The sequence below is a fragment of the Urocitellus parryii genome (assembly GCF_045843805.1).
Source record: "Urocitellus parryii isolate mUroPar1 chromosome 13 unlocalized genomic scaffold, mUroPar1.hap1 SUPER_13_unloc_12, whole genome shotgun sequence".
Taxonomy (NCBI): Eukaryota; Metazoa; Chordata; class Mammalia; order Rodentia; family Sciuridae; genus Urocitellus; species Urocitellus parryii.
In genome coordinates, this window is record NW_027551764.1 from 947,855 (window position 1) to 970,456 (window position 22,602).

General features: G+C 36.7%; 1 pseudogene; it reads left to right on the forward strand.

The window, feature by feature from the left end:
• Positions 1 to 20,164: 20,164 nt before the first annotated feature.
• Positions 20,165 to 20,999, forward strand: LOC144251359 (actin, cytoplasmic 3-like; annotated as a pseudogene).
• The last annotated feature ends 1,603 nt before the right edge of the window (positions 21,000 to 22,602 follow it).

A 22,602-nucleotide genomic window follows, 5' to 3' on the forward strand; every position in this document is an offset into this window, starting at 1 on the left:
TTCACATAATAGTTGATTATTTCTAATAATTCACATCAACCATTGAGATTTAGCAATTAGACGATAACCAAAACTTGGGTTCCCTGGGAACATAACACCCTTTGGGAGCTCTCTACTCTTTTGAATTTTGCATTATTATTTCTGCCATTTTTTTGAAATTTGTTCCATAATAATTTAACAAGTCTATGTCTTTATAGCAGTAGCCCACCTACATGGAAGATATTTTTAAAGTTTTTGAAATTATTGTTTATTTTTCCAAGTGAACAATATATGAGTCTTCCTCAAATCAAATACAAGTTTTTATGTATATTTTGTATATTTGTCAAAATAAACCAGCTTTTTATCACAGCTTATTAAAAATGTGTTATTTAGAATGTAATTTTTCTGGATTCTGTGCACATAGTCAATAATTACAGAATGATGAGACTATTGAGAACGTTCTGCTCATTTTCTCTATGCTTCTGCAAAAAAGGAAGCAACTGTTTAGTGCTGATGTGCACAGTACAATAAAGCTTGTATGTAAATGGGCCCAAAAGACCACCTGATTGCTGAACCTATGCTTGCTATACTAATGGGTAGGAGGAAATGTATGAAAATATTTATCTCCTTAAAGTGTCTTTTATCAGTGGTAAAACTAAAATTAAATATTGTCAATGGTGCTTAAAAACCTCTTTGAAAATAAAAATAAATAGTATTTAAAGTGAATTTGAATTTTTCTGAAAGCAGGAATTGGAAAGTTACAATTGTTTGCCTCAAAACTTTGTACTTATTCATTTCTTTCAGGTGCTTTAGATTTCTTGATGAATGCAAAAGTTAACCTTTTCCAACAAAGTCCACTGTTGAGAGGAATCATGTATTGCATAAAAATTTTCCCTACTATAGAAAAGTATTCTATAAGGTAAAAATGTAAATTACTCTATACATGTTTTCCCAGATATCTTTAAAACTGTGTACTGCAAACAACTCAATGAAAAGACCAAACACCACATGTAACTATCTAACAGTTGGTCCAGCTGTCAAAAACCATGAGTGTCAACCTGCTATAGTCAGAAAGTGCTGACCACAGAATGTTCTAGACACCATGGTTCAAGGTATGGAATGAGAAACACATTGAATTACATGAAGCAAATATAAACCTAGATCAGCATTCATTATACGTATGTTATAGACAAAATCAGGAACACTGCACAGAGATTAATGACTCCTAATTTCTGCTTAATTCTCCCAACCAGGGGTGCTGTGAGTTCACCCTGGTTCTCAGGTTCAGTTTCTATTGTTCCTTTCACCTGGGCATGGAAGACATTGCTGGTGTGCATGGCTTCCCTGTGCTAAGGACTTCTTATAAGAAGAACCCAGGATTCTGCCCTAGGCTTTCTTTGGCCAAAGAACATGTTTAGACATTACCCAGGGCAGACACTTGCAGATGGACTCCTCATCCATCCCTCAGTGACAAAGCTGGTGGTGCATATCCCCAGCTTCCTTGTCCTTCAGGTGGGACATTAAGGCATGACTGTTCTTTCAGCAAGTCCTGTGGAATGGCCCAGTTTCCTGCTAATTGTACCTGCTGAGAACTTCCTTCCATACCCAGGCTCCCTGAGAAATCCTGCTGATGTTCTCTGGGATCACTGCCAGAATACCTCATTTGCCCTCACATGCTGCCATGTACTTGTGAGAACACTGCCCAGTAAGGGCCACTCTTTCCCTGGAAGAGCTAGCTAATGTAGCTGCCTCATGGGTCAGAGCACTTAGTCTCTGGCCAGTTCCAGTTGAGTCTTTCAAAGGGAGAATCCTTTTGTGTTCTTGACATATCTAAAGAAAACAGGCTGAATAAACTGTGGTTGGTGATGGACTTTATCAACACCCAGCACATGTGACCAGCATTATTGAGCCAGAATAACTGAGAGTCAAATAGTGTTGGAGTGTGTGGAGAGGATAAAGGTGTAAAAATTACTTTCTACTGATTGCAGGTTGGTGAGTCACAGCCCACCTCACTCCCCCACAACTCATTCTGTTTGCTGTGGTGAAACAACAACCAGTTCATTAGTGTCCCACTGCTGGCTAGACTTGTCCTAACCAGGGTACTGCTGGGGCTTCTCAGAGGGCAGACTCCCACCTGCTCAGGTTTTAAATAATGAAAACAAACATTTTTTTTCCTGTTAGCTGGAGATTTGATGGATTTTCTTCTAGTAACTACAAAGACTCATAATTTTTTCACATTTCAAGGCATACAAATGTGTCTCTACAGAGATGGCAAGCTATTGGTATTATTGACCGATCTCTGTTATTTGTGCTGTTTGCTTTCAACTAAACTGTAGTTTAATAATCAGAGGCTATGATACACAAAGCAGGTTAACTCTATTTGGTCCCACATCATTTTTCTCATACTGTAATAGAGATACTTGGAGTTGTGAGTCTCATATTTTCCTCTTAACATCCTATTTTCTCCCATTTGGATGAGCTGATTTCTAATTTTTTAGTTACTTTAGAGAATGTCTGTTATCTTCCAAAGTTACATGCAAATGTCTAGTAATCATTTTTCTCCATCCCAACCAAACCAATCAGTGGTCATTAAGGTTTAATGAAAGACTTGATCAATTTCTTGTATGAGTGAATGGATGAATTAATAATGGAAGAATTATTTTTCCCTAAAGTGAGCTCTGACATATCAAGTTGTATTAAATCAATTTCTTTGTACTCCAGGGTGTGTATTTCTTGTAGTCTACTCTTCATTTAATCTGTATAGGTGATTAAAACTTGTTAAATAAATATAAATTTTTCTACGCCATTTTAAACCATGCAGTGAACTCTTTATTGCAAAATAGTACTACAAACATAACAAAAAATAGGATATTATTTCACATTATAGAATTCCTCTTGGTTGCTAGGCAAAGAAAAGTAATTCTGTTTTTTTTTTTTTTAACCACACCTCATGAGGGATCTGTAAGTAATTTATTTATAAACACAGAAAAATATCTGGTTGGAAAGCTGTAAGGGGGTATAATGTCACAGACACTTTTGAATTGAAGCCTGTGTCCATGAAAGAAATGAAGTGGAGAAACTACCAGAACTCTTTTAAAGGTACAGGGCACTTTTTGAGGAAAAAGAAGTATTTTTTTGTTTGGCTTTTTTTTTTTTTTTGCTTTTAAAAAACAAGTAGTTACAGATCACTAGAGAAATATGGATCGCTACATTTTGTGACAAAAAGACAGGTTCAGTGTTAGAAATTAATCTGGGAGGTCCCTTCTGCCCCTGAGCATATCCTAGCACAGCATGGGGGCACCCTGCCAACAACTGGAAAAGTGTTCCAGATCAACACCACAAACAATGTAATTTTAAAGGTGTTAGAAAGCTACAGAAACCAGATAGGCCAGGAAAAGTACAATTTTCAACTAGTATGGTCATCCCAGGGCAAGCTAAGGGTAACTGTTCTTTCCCAGGGTTTTTGCCAGTTCTAGGCACTGGCTGAGGAGCAGATCATGGTCCAGCCAAGGTAGGGAAGAGAAAGTGGACAAAACTTTCAACCAGGAATAGAGTCATAGCTGATGGTCCCAAATAAAGTCTTCTTCTTCTTCTTTTTTTTTTTTTTTTTTTGCTACTAGGGATTAAGCACTTAACCACTGAACTACATCCCAGCCTTTTAAAAGTCTATTTGTTTGTTTGTTTGTTTGTTTGTTTGTTTGTTTTTGAGACAGAGTCTTACTAAGTTGCTTAGGGCCTTGTTAATTGGCTGAGAATGGCTTTGAACTTGACATCCTGATGCCTCAGTCTCCTGAACTGCTGGGATTATAGGCCTGAGCTACCATACCCAACTGCCTTACCATTTTGACAGGTGTCACGAATATATTTTTTAAATATGGGTTTTCCTCAGAAGAATTTGGCAAGTTCTGCACAAAAGGAAAAAGATCTGAGGCAAAACCTTCTCAAAGGCAAAGCAAGACCTCAGGATTTTAGGCAGTGATGACCTGCTGTTGCAGGTGCCTGAGATGAGAGCCCTGAAGGGAGGTGTGATACAACACAAAGGATCTGTCCTTGCTTGACCTGAGAATACCTGCTGCATTTGGCAGAAGGCCCCTGGGTTGGCAGAAGGGATGTCTGTCTGGAAGTGAAGTGACAATTGTGGAAACTTGAAGGGCTTCAGACACATAACAGGTCTTCCACTGGTGACAATTGTGAGATTTTTTGAAGCTGTTGAATGGTGGTCTCAAGATTTAATTAAAAAAAGATGCAGATCTTCAGTCATCATTTAGAGACATCCTCCAAATGCTAGTGAACCTCAGGAACACAGGTAAACCAGAGGTGGACAGAACATCATTTTGATAAAAATCATTTACCTATCTGCAACAATTTGCATCTTCTATATCAAAGGTGAGATTTCTTCCTGTCTTTGCAATACCTTTTGTGGATTTCCCATGATGTGCACTGCAGGCTAATTTAATGCTCATTCAACAATAAATTGGGCTTATTGGTCTTCAACTTTTGTGGAGAGGTTTTCTGGCTTGTCAGACGATTTTATTTTTAAGTATTTTCCTAATGCTGGAAGTAGGGAAATCAGCCCCTGCCATTTATGCCTCAATAAAAGAAAGAAAACCTCAATAGTAAAATTTATCTTTGACATTCTTTGAGAAAATACCTGGCACATTGTCAAAATACAGGGTGGTGAAGAGGTGAGACAACATAACTGATAACTAAGAGAAAAAGCAGCATTAGAAACAGTCACAGAGGAACCAGCTATGGACTGTGATAGAGAAGAACTTTAACACAACTGATCTATAGGTTCAAGAATCAGAGAAGAAATAGAAGATTTTTATGAGTACTAGAATTTACACAAATCAAATAGATACTCTAGAAATGAAAAAATCCATTATCTGAAATTATAACAGATGACTTTAATAACAGATTCTACTGAATTATTGAAAATGAAGGCAGATTTATGGAAAATATCTAAAATGGAACATAGAGAAAATAAGGATAGAGGGGTAAAAAACAAAATCATAAGAGACATGCAGGAAATGCCCAACATATCTAAGAGATATGTGTCTGGACTTAGAATAAGAAAGAAGAAAGTCATAAAGGCAGAAACAATACTTAAAGAATTTAAGAAATACTAGCCAAGAGTGTTCAAGAACAGATGAGCAGGTCCATGCAGAGACTTCTAGGAAGACTTAAGTGGGATTCAAAATTATTTATACCTTAAAACTTAATATTTCTTAGAAATTCTTTTGTCAAAAAAATACTTAATGCATTAATATTCTTAGAAGTAGACTTTGTCAAAAATCAGTGACAAAATTCATAAAAGCAGAATGAAAATAATTATTCAATACATTGATGTATCTCTTTGTGATCACTTGATCAAATCATTTAAAATATAATTTCAAATAGAACTGCCACTCATTAACCTATTAGAAAGTCAGAAAAACAGACTTCCAAAAGACATTTCTCCTAATGAGTAAGACATTTGTGAGTTTGTTTCACCCATATGGATATGGACCTAAAAGCAGGATCTAAGATGCAAAAGTGATTCCTTAGAAAGAGAAAGTAAAAATTTAAAGCAAAGATGTTGTTAGATGAAAAAATAAATGTTATGCACAACCTAAGGTGGAGGCAGAGGCTGAATATCCTGAGAGATTGGAGAGTTGGAGCTTTAGAGTATTTTATTTCTGATTTATTTTGCCATACACCACTATAATTTATGCATTTTAAATTTTCACCAGAAGAATACCTCCTTAAATTATGTATGGATAAATATGTACTTTCAAGGAAAAGAGTTCTATGTAGCTAGTTTTAGATTTGGAATTATGAAAATATAAACTCTCTAAAGGCCATTGACTAAATCTTCTATACATTACCCAGCCTCAGTAGCAGAGATGTGTCACTCCTTTCCTTTCCTCAAAATTTGGCATCCACATTTTTATAAACCTGAGTTATATTCATTTTTTCAGGAAAATGAGGGGTCTGCTGTAAATAAACTACGATCACTGTATGAGACACATGTCCTCACCATGACATCCTAAAAGTCAAATTGGCAAGGTCAAAATTAGTTGGTTGACAGAAGCAGTGACAAAACTCAAAATAAGGTGCCACCTCCCCCTTGCACTTGAGAGGCTTCATCCTTCCCTGAATTCTAAGTAACTGGAAATAATATACCAACTTAAGAGCCCCTGACATGACTCTGAAATGCAGAGCGCTCTCCCCCCACCTAACTCACCACAAAACCCATCACATTTTCCAATTTATTCTCTTTTTTATTTATCAGAAAACATTATTTTATTTCTCATCATTGACAGCATGATATTTGCTAATTTGAATACACAACCCATATAAAATTATTTCTCCTTTTTAAAATTTGTTTTTTACGTACACATGCCCCTAGGATGTATTTTAACATATTATGCATACATGGAGTGCAAGCCATTCCAATTTTTATCCAATTCTTGTGCAGGTATGGTGGTCCTGTGTTCATATGATCATAGAAAAATCATGTACATTTCATCTACTGTCTTTCCTATTCCCATCCCCCTCCTTTTCATTCCTTTTTGTCCAATTCAGTGAACTTCTATACTTCCCTTCCCCTCCCTTGTTATGGGTTAGCACCCACATCTCAGAGAGAACATTTGGTCTTTGGCTTTATTGAGACTGGTTTATATCACTTAGCATGATAGCTTCAGTCCCATCAATTAACAAGCAAATGCCATATGTTCATTCTCCTTAAGGCTGAGTAATATTCCACTGTGTATATATATACCATACTTTCTTCATTGATTCATCTGTTGAAGGGTACCTAGGTTGTTCCAACAATATGAACTGTTAATATTACTCTATTACACACTTAAAATGCTAAGATGTTATTTTAAAGGAATTACTATTTTATTTTTCTTTTTTTTCTTTTTATTTTTTTAATGATTTTTATTTATTTATTTTGCATTACATTTCTTAATACACCATTATGCAATAATTCTAATTTATTCTCTCTTTAGCAAACTTTTCAATTTCTGAATCTCTTTTAAGATATTTTCCATGTCCATGGAAATGTCCTCAAACTCTTGAATCCCCTTCAAAAAATGTTTGTGGAAGTGAGAAGCATTATTTTCCATTATAGAAATGGCAAGAGTCAGGCAGAATACTGAAAATCTGCCTATGTATCTTACTACTTACATGACTTTAGGCAATTACTTAATTTTCTTGAGCCTCATATTCTAAATCTGTAATAAAAGTATAAGACCTCTAAACCTGTGTGTCTATGGTAAGGATTAATTAAGATAGTACTTACAAAGCTTTTCATATGTAATGTCTATGGGGTAAGTAAGCATTTGTATTCTTGCAAGATGGATTTTTAATTCTGATTTGTTATATATGACAGCAGAATGCACTACAATTCCTATTACACACATAGAGCACAATTTTTCATCATTCATTAACTCTTTAAATAAATATATCTTCTTTTGTGTTTGCATTCTAAACGCCTCACTATTCATATGCCAGTTTCTGTATTTTAGCTCACCAATTCTATTGCTGAATTCCTAGGCTCTCATGTCTTACCCTGGAATCAATGAGCTCTTTAGACTATTTAGTTGATTCAGTACCAGGTTTCAGTGGGTCTTGTAAAGATATGTCTGTTTTAATAGGTCTTATGACTTCTGAGTTATGGGAAGGTCAATGATTCAAAACAGGACTGCCATTCAAGGGTACTTATTTTACTCACAGGCTTATGAGCAAAAGAGCATGCCTCACTAGGAGCCACTAAAGAGTCCCTTAGGATGAGGTATCCCTGCAAAGGAAGAGAGGGGAACTATAGCCAACTATGAGAAGGAATAGATGAAGCAGAATAAGCTGATTTAGGACAAGTTTGAATAATACCAGTGGGCTTTGGGGCACAAGGGCTATCACTAGTAGTCTGGTACCTGACCCTGGGGTGAAAAGGGAAATAGTAGCCCAGAGTGTGAGAATCCAGAAACGGAGGAGGTGGGTTATGAAGGGGAATGGAACACCTTCTGGCTAGGACTTCAAAAGTGGGTCAAGACAATGTTTTAGAAACTCTATTATGTGTATCAATGAGAGAGACAGGGGTATCATGACATGATGCAGGTAGCTCCTTCTGTGAAGGTAGTTTGCTGAGACATGAAACTCTGAGGATGTTGTGTGGTTGTAGCCTGGGGTCTTCTGGCTGACCCTTCACTTGGGAGGACATTGGTCCACAGTCATATTACAATGTGCCACATAGTCATGTAATATCATTCATTTCATAGGCTAGAGAAAATAGCAGCAGTGTGAAGAAAGGATACAGGTAGATCTTTACCTCAGAGGATATATGAATTTCTCTCTGGATATTACATGGCTGGAACATTCAAAGGAGCACAAGAGGTTAGAGGCATGATTTATAAAATTCTCAGGCAAAAGTACTTGCTCATGAGCATGGAACTGTGTTGATATGCTGGTGTCATTCCTAAATGTCAGGCAGCAAGCTGTTGTCTGTGTAACTCCCCAGCAACAGGATCAACAAAACTGCATTGATGAGTGGACTCTTAATCACACTGCAAGGAGCCATATGTGGTGACCATTCCAAAGTAGCATGTAATTGCCTGTACGATTTAGCTCTGACATTCTAAAATAGGCCTATGAAAGTGAATGATAGCAGGGGAAATTCAAACATCTGAGACCCTTTATATTAGTCCTCCAGGGCCTACCTATCTGTGAGGTACAATAGTCAATGAAATGGTTTAATTTTCATTTTTTTCTAAATCAGAAGAAAAATGCAACTGTCATAATAATGAATATATAATAATAATAATAATAATAATAATAATAATAATAATAATATCAGGCCTGAGTTATATTTGTATTTTTGCTGATGCAGTGATAAAGTATAATCTGTAATATTATTTAATGAAAAAAATGTCCACATGGCAAAATTACCTATTAAGTTAGAGAGAATAATGTATTCCCCAAAGCTGTTTGTGTGCTAGTTCAGGAATCTGTGACTCTAGTAAAAGGGACTTTGTACAGCAAGTTAAGAATCTTAAGGTAGGATAAAAATAGTGAATTATCCGGGGTGGTTCAATGTGATCACAAGAGTCCTTATAAGACAGAAACATGTCAGAAAGAAGAGAGGTGTAGTGACTTGCTTTGAAGGTGGAAGATCTGGTCATAAGCCAAGGATAGCAGGTGGACTCTGAAAAAGGTGAGAAACAGGTCCTTCCATGGAGCCTCCAGAAGGAAGGCAGCCTTGTGGACATCTTGATTGAACGTCAGAAAACTGGCTTCAGGATTCTGAACACTAAAACTGTAATATAAAAAATTTGTTTTAAGTCACTAAGTTCATGGCAATATGGTGCAGCATTTTAGGAAATTTACACACCTGTGAAGTTATAAAGCAGTCCTCTCATCATCTTGGATAAATCCCTTAAACAACCTGACTTGTATTTTCTCCTCAGCCTAACAAGGAGATTGAGTATGCAGGTATCACTCACAAAGTTAGATTATTTCAGTGGTTATACATGTAGAATAAACTAATGCTCCAGTCGAAGTTAGAAGAAGGAAATCATGCATCTGTGACAACCTGGTCATAGCCTGATCAAAATGTGTTCAGAAAATGATGTGAAAAAGAATCATAGAGTCCCCTTCAAAGCCCTTACAGACTTGAAAATGACAATGTCAGATTATTGAAACCAGAAACAAACTTGGAAAAAGTTCATATTTTATTGCATAATTATGTTTACCAATGCAAGTCTTTAGAGTATAATTGCTATTTGTATATAGAAAATTAATTATGAGACCAGGCAGAATACTTGGCATCATACATAGACTCTGGAAGAAATTGTTTTGAAAGAGAGTGCTCTTGTTTTGGATCAAAGGTCTTGAATTATTTTGAAACCAGATCCTTTAATTTTTTTTGGCATAGGAGCATTTGAAGCCCGTCTGGTTTCACTTGATAAAATGAGAAGTGTTTGCCTACTAAAACATATATTTAAATATATGTTTATATTTAAATATGTACTTAAGGGACTGGGGTTGTCGCTCAGTTGTAGAGCTCTTGCCTAGCATGTGTAAGGTACTGGGTTTGATTCTCAGCATTGCAATATAAATAAATAAAATAAAGATCCATTGACAACTAACTAACTAACTATATCTATATCTATATATATTCATTCATTGTACCCCTTTAGGGAAGAAAGATAGTTTCAGTTTCCACTGTAATCTCACTTTTTCTCAGAATCAAGATTGCACTGGGGTTTTGTCTTGACAAAACCAAAGGACAAAGCACTCAGTGCATCAGGCTCCATAATTGCCACATGAACATCTGTGATGCAGTCAGACGGCAAGCTGAGCACAATACATATTCATTCACAAGTAACTCAAACATCATCCTTTCATCAGAGAAAAAAACAGTGAAATGTATAATTGCTCTCTTTTACTCGTACTTAAGTCATACATGGAGGTAAAAAAAATAAAAGACACAAGCTGAAAATATTTAATTTGCTTAAAAGAAAACAATCCTCAATGTCAAAACAGTTCTCAAAACTTGAAATTCAGGGCTGTGAAAACTTTAAAAATAGCATCTTAAGTATCTCCCTCTTTTTTGTAATAATCCAAGAACTAGAGAAGAATGGATACAGCTGGTTTAAGTATTTGTCAAACATTTTTCTGCTAAATATATTGTGCTGTAAATAAATTTAATCCATGGACTCCTAATTAATTTGTACTTGAATTATAATCATAGACATAATACATATTTGATAGTCAAGATGACTTTCAGGAGGTTAATAAAATTCTACTTTATATTATTGCACTAACAGTCAAAAGTAAATAGGCATAACAGTGATAGAAGGTATTTTGTTAAGAGCAATGACATGCTTAAGTCAAATGTCTTCATAAATTTTATAATTTTGCTTACAAATTTTCACTGATTTGGAAGATTCTTTACTTAGATTTTCAGCCCTAGGACATTTATAACAGAATCAGAAAAAATAGGAAGTTAATTTTAGTATTTAGGAAAACTTGGTGGTGGGGGTGGTAGAAGGGGCTTAGGCCAGGAGATCTAGTGAGAGAGGAGGAAAGGGAGAAGGACAAAGAGAAGAAGGAGGAGGAAGAGAAGGCTTCACCACATTGCCTTCTTAAAGGAAAGAACTTACAAGGAGGTGAGGATGAGGAAGAAGGCAAACAGACTGCATGCCCGACAGACTGGGAAGGCATGCTTCCACAGGTTCAGAAGAACTTAAGCTAGTCTGAAAGACAAGGTCTTGTAAGGCTGCCCTAGAGGAACAAGGAAGTCTCTGCCAGCTGGCTCAGGCAGAGCGTGGCAGTTGAGAATGGCCAACTTTCCGGATGAACATCACTGGGTAGGGTGACTCCATGGACCAAAGCCTGTGGTTGAGTTCGTGCTGCTAGGAGTAGGGCCTGACTTTGTTGCAGGACTTCGGAGGGCAGGGTTGGCCAGGATGCACTGGTGCAAACAGGAACAGATGAAGCGCCACCTCTGCGAAGATCAGGACCTGGTCGGGTGGCACGGCTCCTAGGATTAGTGCCTAGTGCAGATACTGGACGTTGAGGAGCAGGGGATGCACTGCTGAGAACAGGACTTGGACCGCGGCAAGGCTGCGGAGGGCCGAGTTCAGAGGCACCATTCTGAAGAACAGGGCCTGACCCGTTGGCACTGCTGTGGAGATCAGGGCCGGTTCTGATCTCAGAGAAGATGTCGGCAGAGGCATCTACCACTGCGCAGTAGAAGCCCCAGGACCAGGTAGCGCCCTGTGGGCTTTGCAGCCTGGTCACGGCCGGGCAGCTTCCTACAATGGTTGTTGTCAAGGGTCTTGGTCTGGGCCTGAGGTTGCTCCTGGACGCTGGTCTTGGGTTCCTCACGTCTAAGGCTGCCCCGGTGGTCGACCAGCTTTGCTGGCACACTGTCCAGGATCTTCACATGCAATGGAAAGGAAAGCAAAGGTAGCAGAACCTGCTGGGCTGCTCTGCCCCCAACAGAGCCTCATTGCTTGGGGCAGTTGGGACCAAAGCAACAGGGTCTTGATAGATCATCCCACGGACATGGCCAGAGGCGAAGAGGGCCTCATTCTTTTGCCCTATGGGCACCTCCACCCTGATGGCGCTTTGGCTTCTTTTCTCCAGGTGACAAAAACCGAGACAAAAACGGAGGGTTTGGGGCTGGGGATGTGGCTCAAGCGGTAGCGTGCTCGCCTGGCATGCGTGCGGCCTGGTTCGATCCTCAGCACCACATACAAACAAAGATGTTGTGTCTGCCGAAAACTAAAAGAAAATAATAAATATTAAAATTCTCAAAAAAATAATAAAATAAAATAAAATAAAAACACGGAGGGCTTGGAAACAAAACTCTGTGGCAGCTAGCGCCACCACCTGGGCCCAGTCAGCTATTAAAGTGATCTTAAATTCTGATCTTTAAGCTTGCATGTAGTGAAGAAGGTGAGAGGAGTGGAAGTTTCAGTTTCACTCACTGCCCATGATATACTTATTGTTTTATTGTTTAAAGTCAATCAAGTTTCATATATTGAGAAGTGCATAGATTCTGCATTACATAAAAAAGTATTTGTAGATTTCCTATATGCCAGGCACTGTGTGATTTAAGTGGCATAGTTGCAAAAAAAAAAAAAAAAAAAAACTCTTCAATTAATGTTTAATTCCAGCTCTGCCATTGACTATGGATTTCAGACAACGGAGGTGTGCCCTGTTAATCTTAGAAAAGAATTGGACAAAGTCCAGTGATGCTGGGATTGGGACCAATGGTAGAGAGTTGTTTCTGGCTTGATGAATAGAATTTATTTATTTATTTATTTATTTATTTATTATTTATTTATTTATTAAAGAGAGAAAATTTTTAATATTTATTTATTTATTTATTTTTAGTTTTCGGTGGACACAACATCTTTATTTCATTTTTTTATATGGTGCTGAGGGTCGAACCCAGCGCCCTGCGCTACCACTTGAGCCACATCCCCAGCCCAAGTATATATATTTTAATGTTGAAAAATAATTGCATTGGGTTAATCAAAAATACCTATATTTATGGATCTTTAAGTGTGTGCAAGAATGTATGTGAATTCTGGGTGTTCAGGACTCATAAGTAGTTCCACTACTTAGGAAATCATATTGTGTGCCCTTAAAATTTTGAAACCAAATAGGAATCAAGTAAGACAATGACAGTCAATAGGAAAAGATTGTTCTTGTAGAGTTTAATAAACATCTGGACAAAACCTTACAAACATCAGACAGATCCGGAAATTTAAATACTGTTCCAACAAATTTGTCATACATTCTAAAGTAAGAAATTGGCAAAGCAGTTGCATTAATTTTTGTGTCTGTATTAATAATACATAAATGTTTTCCTGAACTTGAAAAATTCCATCTTCAGGGACATTTGGCTTTTCCATGGACCCAAAGTAATTTCCATGGAAGCTTTGTGGGAGAGACTAGGGTTTCCAGGACCCAGAAGGTATCTTCATTGATTTTATGTCTTATCTGTTCATCACCTTAGCTGCCTACAATGCAAACCTTCAGATGTTGCTTATGATACTGGAACTCCAGTTCATTGAGTCAGATGACTATGTGGGGTATGATCTCCTCCCACCCCATTTTTTCCTTCCCTTTTGTTATTGTTTCTTGTTTTTGTTTTTTTGTTGTAGGGTGTGGCTTTTTGTTTGGCTTGGTTTTATTTATTCATTTTTTAAATTTAATTTAATCAATTTGGGGGGCAGTACTGAGATTGATCTCAGGGTCTCATGCATAATAAACACCTGCTCCACCACTAAGCTATATCCTCAGCCCCATATTTTATAAACTCTAGAAAAACATAAGCTTAAGAATGACAAAAATGAAATAATGTCTTGCCTTTTTAGACTTGATTTTGAAAGAAACACACATATGTGAATCCATTGTCAATCCAAGCACACTTCTGATAGATAATTATTATTTTTGTCTTCAAAAATTTGTATTTCCTATCAATTCCTAAGAAAATAATCCCAAATTCTCTTCAGAAGGATAAAAAATCTTGTAAACATTTTCTAAATCTTGAAATCTTCCCCCCACCCCAGGGATGAACCATTGAGCTGCATCCCCAGCCCTTTTTATTTTTTATTTTGAGACAGGGTCTCACTAAGTTGCTTAGGACCTCTCTCAGTTGCTGAGGCTGGTTTTGAACTCACAGTCCTCATCCTTCAGCTTTCAGAATTGCTGGGATTATAGGTGTGCACCACTGTGTCTGACACCTGAAATCTTAAATTTACTAAACATGAGTGTGTTTCATATACTTGCCCTCTTAAAAGAAGACATCATATTTGAGAGTAGAAACAAGAAGTGGGCAAGGATATTTAAAGGACCTCCTGAGGTCGTAGTATTAATAGTAAGTTAAATGTACATAGAGCCTATTGATAAGCATGGTGTCAGGACTCTCAATCTACATTAATGTTGTGGAAGTTACAAACACTATCATTCCCATTTTTTTGAGGAGTATAAAAGTTATGCTTATTCACTATGCTATATTTATTGCATTCCCTTAGAAAAATGGAGAGCTGTTTATGTACCCAATTTGCACATATAAAACTTTATACAAATTATGTGTAGCATATAAAGGCCTCTGGTACAGCTAAAATCCTGACACTACCATTTGGGTATACCTGCTTCAGGGTCTCCAGTTTATCAAGTCTGTTTCATAGAAAATAAAAACTGAATTATACTCAGTCTTGCTTTTAACACTTAGAAATTATTTTAAAATATAATAAAATAAAATTTTCATTTACTCTAAAAGTCAAAAAATACTATAAACTGGGAGTGAATACACATTGTTACCAATTTTAACAGTATGACAAATTCACACTTTATTGTAGTTGGGTCTTTCTAAATTAAAAAAAAATCACCTTAGTTCTAACATTATGTTTATAAATTGTGGCTGTTTTGGAAGGTTAATGTCAGAAACTTCCAAAACAAATAACCTATCGTTCCCATTTTATAACTGAGGAAACTCAAGCACATTGAGATTATAAGACTTGACAAAGTAAAAGCTGCTGGAAAGTTGATTTTCAAGGAAAATGTTTTGGTGCTTTTTGACTTTTGACATTGTTTATCTGTGTTATTTTCATGATCAGACTTTAAATATTTCAATTTAATAGAGACACATTTTATTCAGTAAAAAGTATCTTTAACTCTGTCCCCAAATATCAATAAAACAAAGTTGCAAAGCTTTGCTTCCAAAGCTTAATGCAAAGTTTGACTCCAGAAAAATAATACAATATTTTAAATTAGTGATTGTGGTATTTGGCAAAAGATTTTAGGAGCTTTAACTAACTAAATTCTGCTCTGAAATCTTAGCCTATCATTTTAATGCATATTTAAGTGGAATCACCATGGTGGATGGGCATGCCTATACTTAAAAAACTATTTATTTAATTCCTTCAATTTTATTAAACAGATTTAAAATTAACTTTAAGTACTATCTGATAAAATAAAGAATCAACATAAACTGGATTAATCCCCCCTTGTTCTTTTTCTTTTACTCTTCAAGGAGATTTATCTTCATGGGAAAACATTATATATAGGACTTTTTTTCTTGGCTAGAGTTCCATCCAAACTATCAAACTGTGGACTATAGACCTGAAAGGATTCATGCAAAATCTTCCTATTTTTCAAATAATTATAATAATTCAAACTATTTCTTCTGATCAATATTATCTTCTAAACCTATATTATTTCTGATATATATTAGTTATTTATTAGGGACACTACATGACTTAATATATTCCAGTTTGTAGGATGAAGCATGGATTTAAATAATTGAACATGGGTTTCAATTCATCTTTTTAAATATAGTGTGCACACATTTTTAAAAAGAGTTGCACGTTATTGACTTTACATGATCATATTTTTTGGAAAGGTGAGCATTGAGCCTAATGAGGATAAAGGTTTAGAAATAGACATTGACTAACACATAATTATACATGTACACATTTTGAAAATAATTTCTTCTGTTTTCTCAAACATTATGTATGTGTTTTTGTCCTGGAAATAATTCCTACAGGCATTACTTTTTAGAATTTAGATTCAGTGTGTTAGGAAAATAATTTAGTTAATTTTTTGTTGTTTTATTTTTAGTCACCTCATTTTAATATTTATGAATTATAAGAAAAAAGTACATGAAATTTTATATCTTGCCTTATATGGACTTTCTGTGCACGAATACCATGAATGTTAGCCTGTAGAGATCATTCAAACATACAAGGAAAGCACAATATGTATGCACTATATTAAGGAAATCCATCCATTCCCTATAAAACGTACAGAATTGGTCTGTGTGCAGTAATATCTCTTAACGTGGGCCTTTGAAATTCAATTCTGTATACAGATATTTTGAAGACAATAAGTTTTAAGAATATGACCAGAATTTAGAATACTAAGTGGTTTAAATAAATGTTCCCAAAAGGTCTGTATGTTAATGGCTCATTCCGCAGGCAGTACTTTCGGGAAGCAAGATGGACCCTTATGGGGAGGGGCTTTGTGAGAAGTCCTTAGGTCTCTGGAGCATGCTACTCCAGGGGATGGTGGGACTCTAACCTTTTCTTCTTCCTCTTTTTCTTTTGTTTCTTGACCAAGATGTGAGCAACTTTACTCCAGAATGAGGTCCCATTATTGCCATTGGGCACCCACACCACGAAGGCAGTGTATACACTTGATCAGCAGAATGAAATTGTGGGCTAAAACAAACTGGTTTTCTTCACAATACAATTATCTCAAGTATTTTGTTAATCTGATGGGAAAATAACACAAATATAAAAATATACTTTCTATATTTTTAGGTGGTTAAATACCTTTGGTATAAATTACACTAAAAGCTTAGATATATAAAGTGCCCTTTGATATAATGAAGAGTATCTCCTCCTGGTGACATTACTGTCAAAGGCTATTTCTTTCAAAGTCCAAATGACTGGTTGGTGCTCAAAACTCAGAGTCCAAAACCATCCACATGAGATGCTTCAAGTTTAGGTCAAATATCCTAGGATCTTAGACTTAGTACTAATTACAGAGTTGGGGAAATTCATCTTTTTTATTGCTTTCAGTGAAAACAGGTGAGTTGGCAGCTTGATGAAGGATGCTGTACACTTTAGCCTTTCTGTACATGTGATTTTGGGAAAAGGGGTTCTTGTAACTTTTTGTGTGTTTATGTGTTATCCTAGGGATCTAACCAGAACCTCAAATATGCTAGGAAAATGCTATGCCACTGAGTTGTTCCCCCAGTCCTTGGTACTGCTTGTACTAAATAATAAATACTTAAAACTTTATTCCAAATCCACATTTTATACTCTTTCCATGTCACCACTGCTGATATTAGATAATATTGCTCTTACATTCTAACAGTCATCTAGAAGGAAAACATTTTTATGCCTCCTTGTCCTAGCTTCTGTAATTCTCCTGAACCTTCACTAAACTCTGTTAAAGACTGATGTTTATTTCAGATTTTATATTTTTAATCATTATTGTCTTTCTGGCAAAAAAATCATATGTGAGGATCTCAGAATATACATCATGCATTTCAGCAAAAAAAAACTATTAAATGCTGTTCATTCAAGTTAACAGCACAGAATTAGGCCATTTGATTTTTTATCAGATTGAGATATTATTCACATACCACAAAATTCATCCATTTAGAGACTACAATGCAATAGTTTTTAATACACCACCAATACCAAAGTCACATTTAGAACTTGAAACCTCATGCCCTTTAACTCACAAGCTCATACCCTGTTTCCTAAGCCCCCTACCCTAAGTTATCACTAATATTTGATTTTTAAATTTCTGAAACTTGCATGAATACTTTTATATAAATCTACAACTCCCTTGGCTAATACTTTTCAAGTAAAAGATTACATTTGAACAACTGTAGGTTTAAAGAAATATTGAATGGAAAGAATAGAATTCCCTTATGCCTCTTTCAAAACCTCCAGGTTCCCCTACTTACACTAGTGTGGGGCATTTGTTATAATTGATTATTCAGTGTTAATACATTCCTAATAAATCAAGCTTGCATAGAGTTCACTGTTTTGTCCTATGAGTTTGACAAAAGGATAATGATATGTATTCCATGTCATTACATGGAATACATTATCATATGATATCATATAGTATATATGGGATGGTTTCATCATACCATTACAGTATCATATGGTATGGTTTCATCACCTTAAAATCCTGTGCCCCAGCTATTCATCACTACTCCTGCCCCTGAGACCTTTCTGCTCAGGGCTGTTTTTATTATATCCACAATTTTATCTTTTCCTGAATGAAGGACAACTAAAATTATACAGTATATATGGTTTTTAAGATTGATTTCATTTACTTTACAATTTGCATTTAAGGCTCCTCCATGCCTTTTCATTAATTGTTTATTTCTTTTTAATATTTAATATTGGATGATGTTCTGCTATATGGATGCACTATGGTTTGTTTATACATAAATCTACTGAATGACATTTTGGGTTCTCCCAATTCTTAGTTATTATGAAGAAATTTGCTATAAACATGCACGTGCCGGATTTTCTGTAGAAATAAGTTGTGAACATATTTGGATAAGATGAAAAACTATGATTGTTGGATTATATGTTAAGTGTCTGAGTGAAAATAATTCAAAAATAACAAAAATCTTTATTCCAGATTCAATTAATGTATTAAAATTTTGACCATTTGGGGTGGGGGTGAATCTTCCAAAAATTACCTGTTACTCTGACACATACCTCACTTACCTGGAATATACTCTCACATTCAGTTTTGTGGGATATCTGTGCTAGATTCCTGACATTGAATTAAAACTATTGTCATGTTATTATTGCTATCTTTTGGTTCTGAAAAGTCTACTATGACCAAAGTCACAGTCTTTTAATTTATATAATCTTGTAATTTTTGGTTCACTTAAATTCTTATGAGGGAAAAACAATGAAAAAAAAGCTGTAAGCTTTTAAAACAGTGACTCTTATATTCACACCCTGCAACTGTGTTGGGAGGATGTACTGAGCCAGAGCCATGCTGTGTTGTCTCTTAGGTGTTGCATTGAAAGCAGCAAAGCATTTGTGTGCATGTTATCTCACAGTTTCATCTGATTTTTCCAGGAAAATACAAACACTTCTGCATTTCAACTAAACTTACGGCATATGAGGTCCTTAGGTAAAAGGGCACACATCTTTTGCTATTTTTTCCCTGCCCTGTTAAAATGTAGTCATACGTATATATCCTCAGGGGATTGGTTCCAGAACCCCCACCTTTGAAAACACCAGAATACACACAAGCTTAAACTCTATTTAAGTACTATAGAATGTGCATATAACCTATACATCCTCCCGAATATTTTAATTCATCATCTCTAGATTGCATAAAATACTTAAGACATTGTAAATATTATGTGAATGGTTGTTGTATTATTTGGAGAATAAAGACAAAATAAATCTGTATATGTTCAGTATAGATGCAATTTTAAAAATATTTTTTTTTATTTACTATAGGTAGAATACAGAACACAAGACCTGTGGCTATGGTTAACTGAGAGTTCTTCTGGGGTTTTCCATGTTCACTCTTGCACTGAACATGGAGAGCATTTTTGGGCAAAGAAAAGCTAATGCCAAAGGAGATGAAATAAAGGATACTTGTAAAGTGGGTACTTTATGTGGTTTCCTTCACTTTTACTTCATAACAAAACAAGTAAAATTTGTTTTTATAGTTAAAAATGCTAAGATTCAAAAAACAGATTATTAATATGGAAGTATGTTATTAACATACAAAAGTCGATAGCAATGCTATTGTATGTATGTTACATATATGTGTAACATATATACACTAGCAAAAACAGTGAGAATGCGTTATCTTGATCATGCACTGGCCCAAGCTCCATGTCCTCCTGCAGCTCTGCAATCACAAGGGAAGAAGAAATCACTAAGCTCATCACTGACAATGGCTCCGGCATGTACAATGCTGGCTTTGCTGGCAGTGACGCCCCCAGGGCTGTGATCCCCTCTATTATCGGGCGTCTCCACCACTAGGGTATGATGGTGGACAGGCCCAGAGCAAGCTCAGCATCCTGACCCTGAAGTACTTCATGGAGCACAGCATTGTCACCAACTGGGATGACATGGAACAGATCTGGCACCACACCTTCTACTATGAGCTGCATATGGCCCATGAGGAGCACGGGGTGCTGTTGACTGAGGCCCCCCTGAACCTCAAGGCCAACAGAGAGAAGATGACTCAGATCATGTTAGAGACCTTCAACACACTGGCATATATGTGGCCATCCAGTTCGTGCTGTCCCTGTATGCCTCTGGGTGCACCACTGACATTGTTATGAACTCTGGTAACTGGGTCACCCCCATAATGCTCATCTGTGAGGACTATGCCCTTCCCCATACCATCCTGTGTCTGGACCTGGCGGGCCAGGACCTGACAAGCTACCTCATGAAGATTCTGACAGAACATAGCTATAGCTTCACCACCACAGCAGAGCAGGAGATCGTGTTACATCAAGGAAAAGCTGTGCTATGTTGTCCTGGACTTCAAGCAGGAGTTGGCCACCGCTTCATCCTCTTCCTCCCTGAGAAGAGCTATGAGCTGCCCCACAGGAAGGTGATCACCATTGGTAATGAGTGGTCCTGGTGTCCAGAGGCAGTCTTCCAGCCCTCTTTCCTGGGTACGGAATCCTCTGGCATCCACAAGACCACCTTCAACTCCATCATGAAGTGTGATATCAACATCTTCAATGACCTCTATGCCAACACTGTGCTGTCTGGTGGCTCCACCATTTATCCAGGCATCACTGACAGGATGCAGAAGATCACAGCCTGGCACCCAGCACCATGAAGATCAAGATTATTGCTCCCCCTGAGCACAAGTACTCTGTGTGGATTGGCAGCTCCATCCTGCCCTCACATTCTACTTTCCAGCAGATGTGGATGAACAAGCAGGAGTACACTGAGTTAGGCCCTTCCATTTTCCACCGCAAATGCTTCTAGATGGACTGAGCAGGTTCTGGGCACCTACTGCATAAACAATTCTTGGTTATTGTTGTTGTTGTTACTTTTCACATTTATTTAACACATGTAAAGCCAAATAGGAAACCATTTTCCTTTTTCTTTCATAAAAACAAAGAGTTTTGACTGGCTAATACCGAATTCAAATAATTTATATATGAGGAGAACAAATCTATATTACTTACATTTGGAAAAAAACAAGAAACCAGCGTATTCATTTATATCTATTCAAGTCAGAGGCCCCATTATTTTGACAATATTATGTAGTTTAAAACACAGAAGAAGAAACATCTCCTTATAAGAAATCTGGACAATGCAAAAGTACATAGCATTTAACATAAGGCACATTTCCAAAAGAAAAATAATATGTAAGCTGTAATAAAATTACATTTGTTTGGGGTAAAGCAATGAGGTTTACAGTGTAAGAACATTGAGCAGTTGTAGTTAATTCTAACCTACGGCTATCAGTAGCCTCCTCAAGAATTAAGAGCAATTTTTAAACAGAACAGTGGGTTTTCTTGGAAGTAACATTAATTAACAGCAGTGAAGGAAAAATCATTGGTTGCTTCAAGCTCTAATAAAATGAATCAGTTATTGCACAGTAAATACCTCATAGAGGTCAGTGTTATAAGAAGCTAGTCTGAAGAAGTATGTTATTTATAAACCGGTTATGTCTGGAAGTCTTCAAGTTTTATAATTAATTCTACACAGAGAATCAATTTGGAAAAATATCAACATACAAATAAATATTAGGCCTTTCCAAATTGCTACAGTTTTAAGAGATTAAAAAAATAAGTAATCAGCAAAGTGCCTAGTTTCTATGTATATTTTTTGGAAAGATATACATAGGGGAAACACATAGCATATTGTACATAGTAGCCCAGCTCAGCAGACAGTATCTTCTGAAGTACAGATAACACCTCCACCAGTGTATATCATTGATAACACAAATAGTCATAACTATAGGATCCATGCCAACCTAAAAATTTCACTTAATGACTATCTTGCTTAGGATTAGATGCTGTACTTGAAGATACTGCTGCTAAAAGTCAACTTACAATTTCCCTTCTGATTTCCCCAACAATTGACTCTTTAGTCTCCCACATGACTTGCTGCAACTTGTTCTGCTCCACATTTCTATGCATTTCTTCAGGCATTGGGCAGGTGGGGGGGGAGGTTTCCAGACCCTTCTTCCACTTCAGAGTTAGGTCCTATAATCCATGAGGCTTCTTCTTTGGCTACTCCGACTTCTACAGAACTCTTCAACTCTGGAGGCATCTGCACAGAGTCGGAAGGCACTCCAGTTCTTCTGTTAGCATGAGAGGGACCAGAACACACAGAAGATGACTCAGATTATCCACCACAACCTGCGCAAGCAGTGGAGTCAGGGTCGCTCCGCATGAATTGTGCTGGCAACCGAAAGATCACACAAACACAGAAATACCTTTTTTGGGGGTCAGGGATGGCTCTGAGACCTAAGCTCCCACACTGGAGGGAAAGAGGAGGAAAGGAGGCAAGAGGCAAGAGAGCAAACTCACCCTAAACCCCTGTTTTCATTTAGGGGAAAGACATTTGATAGAAAATT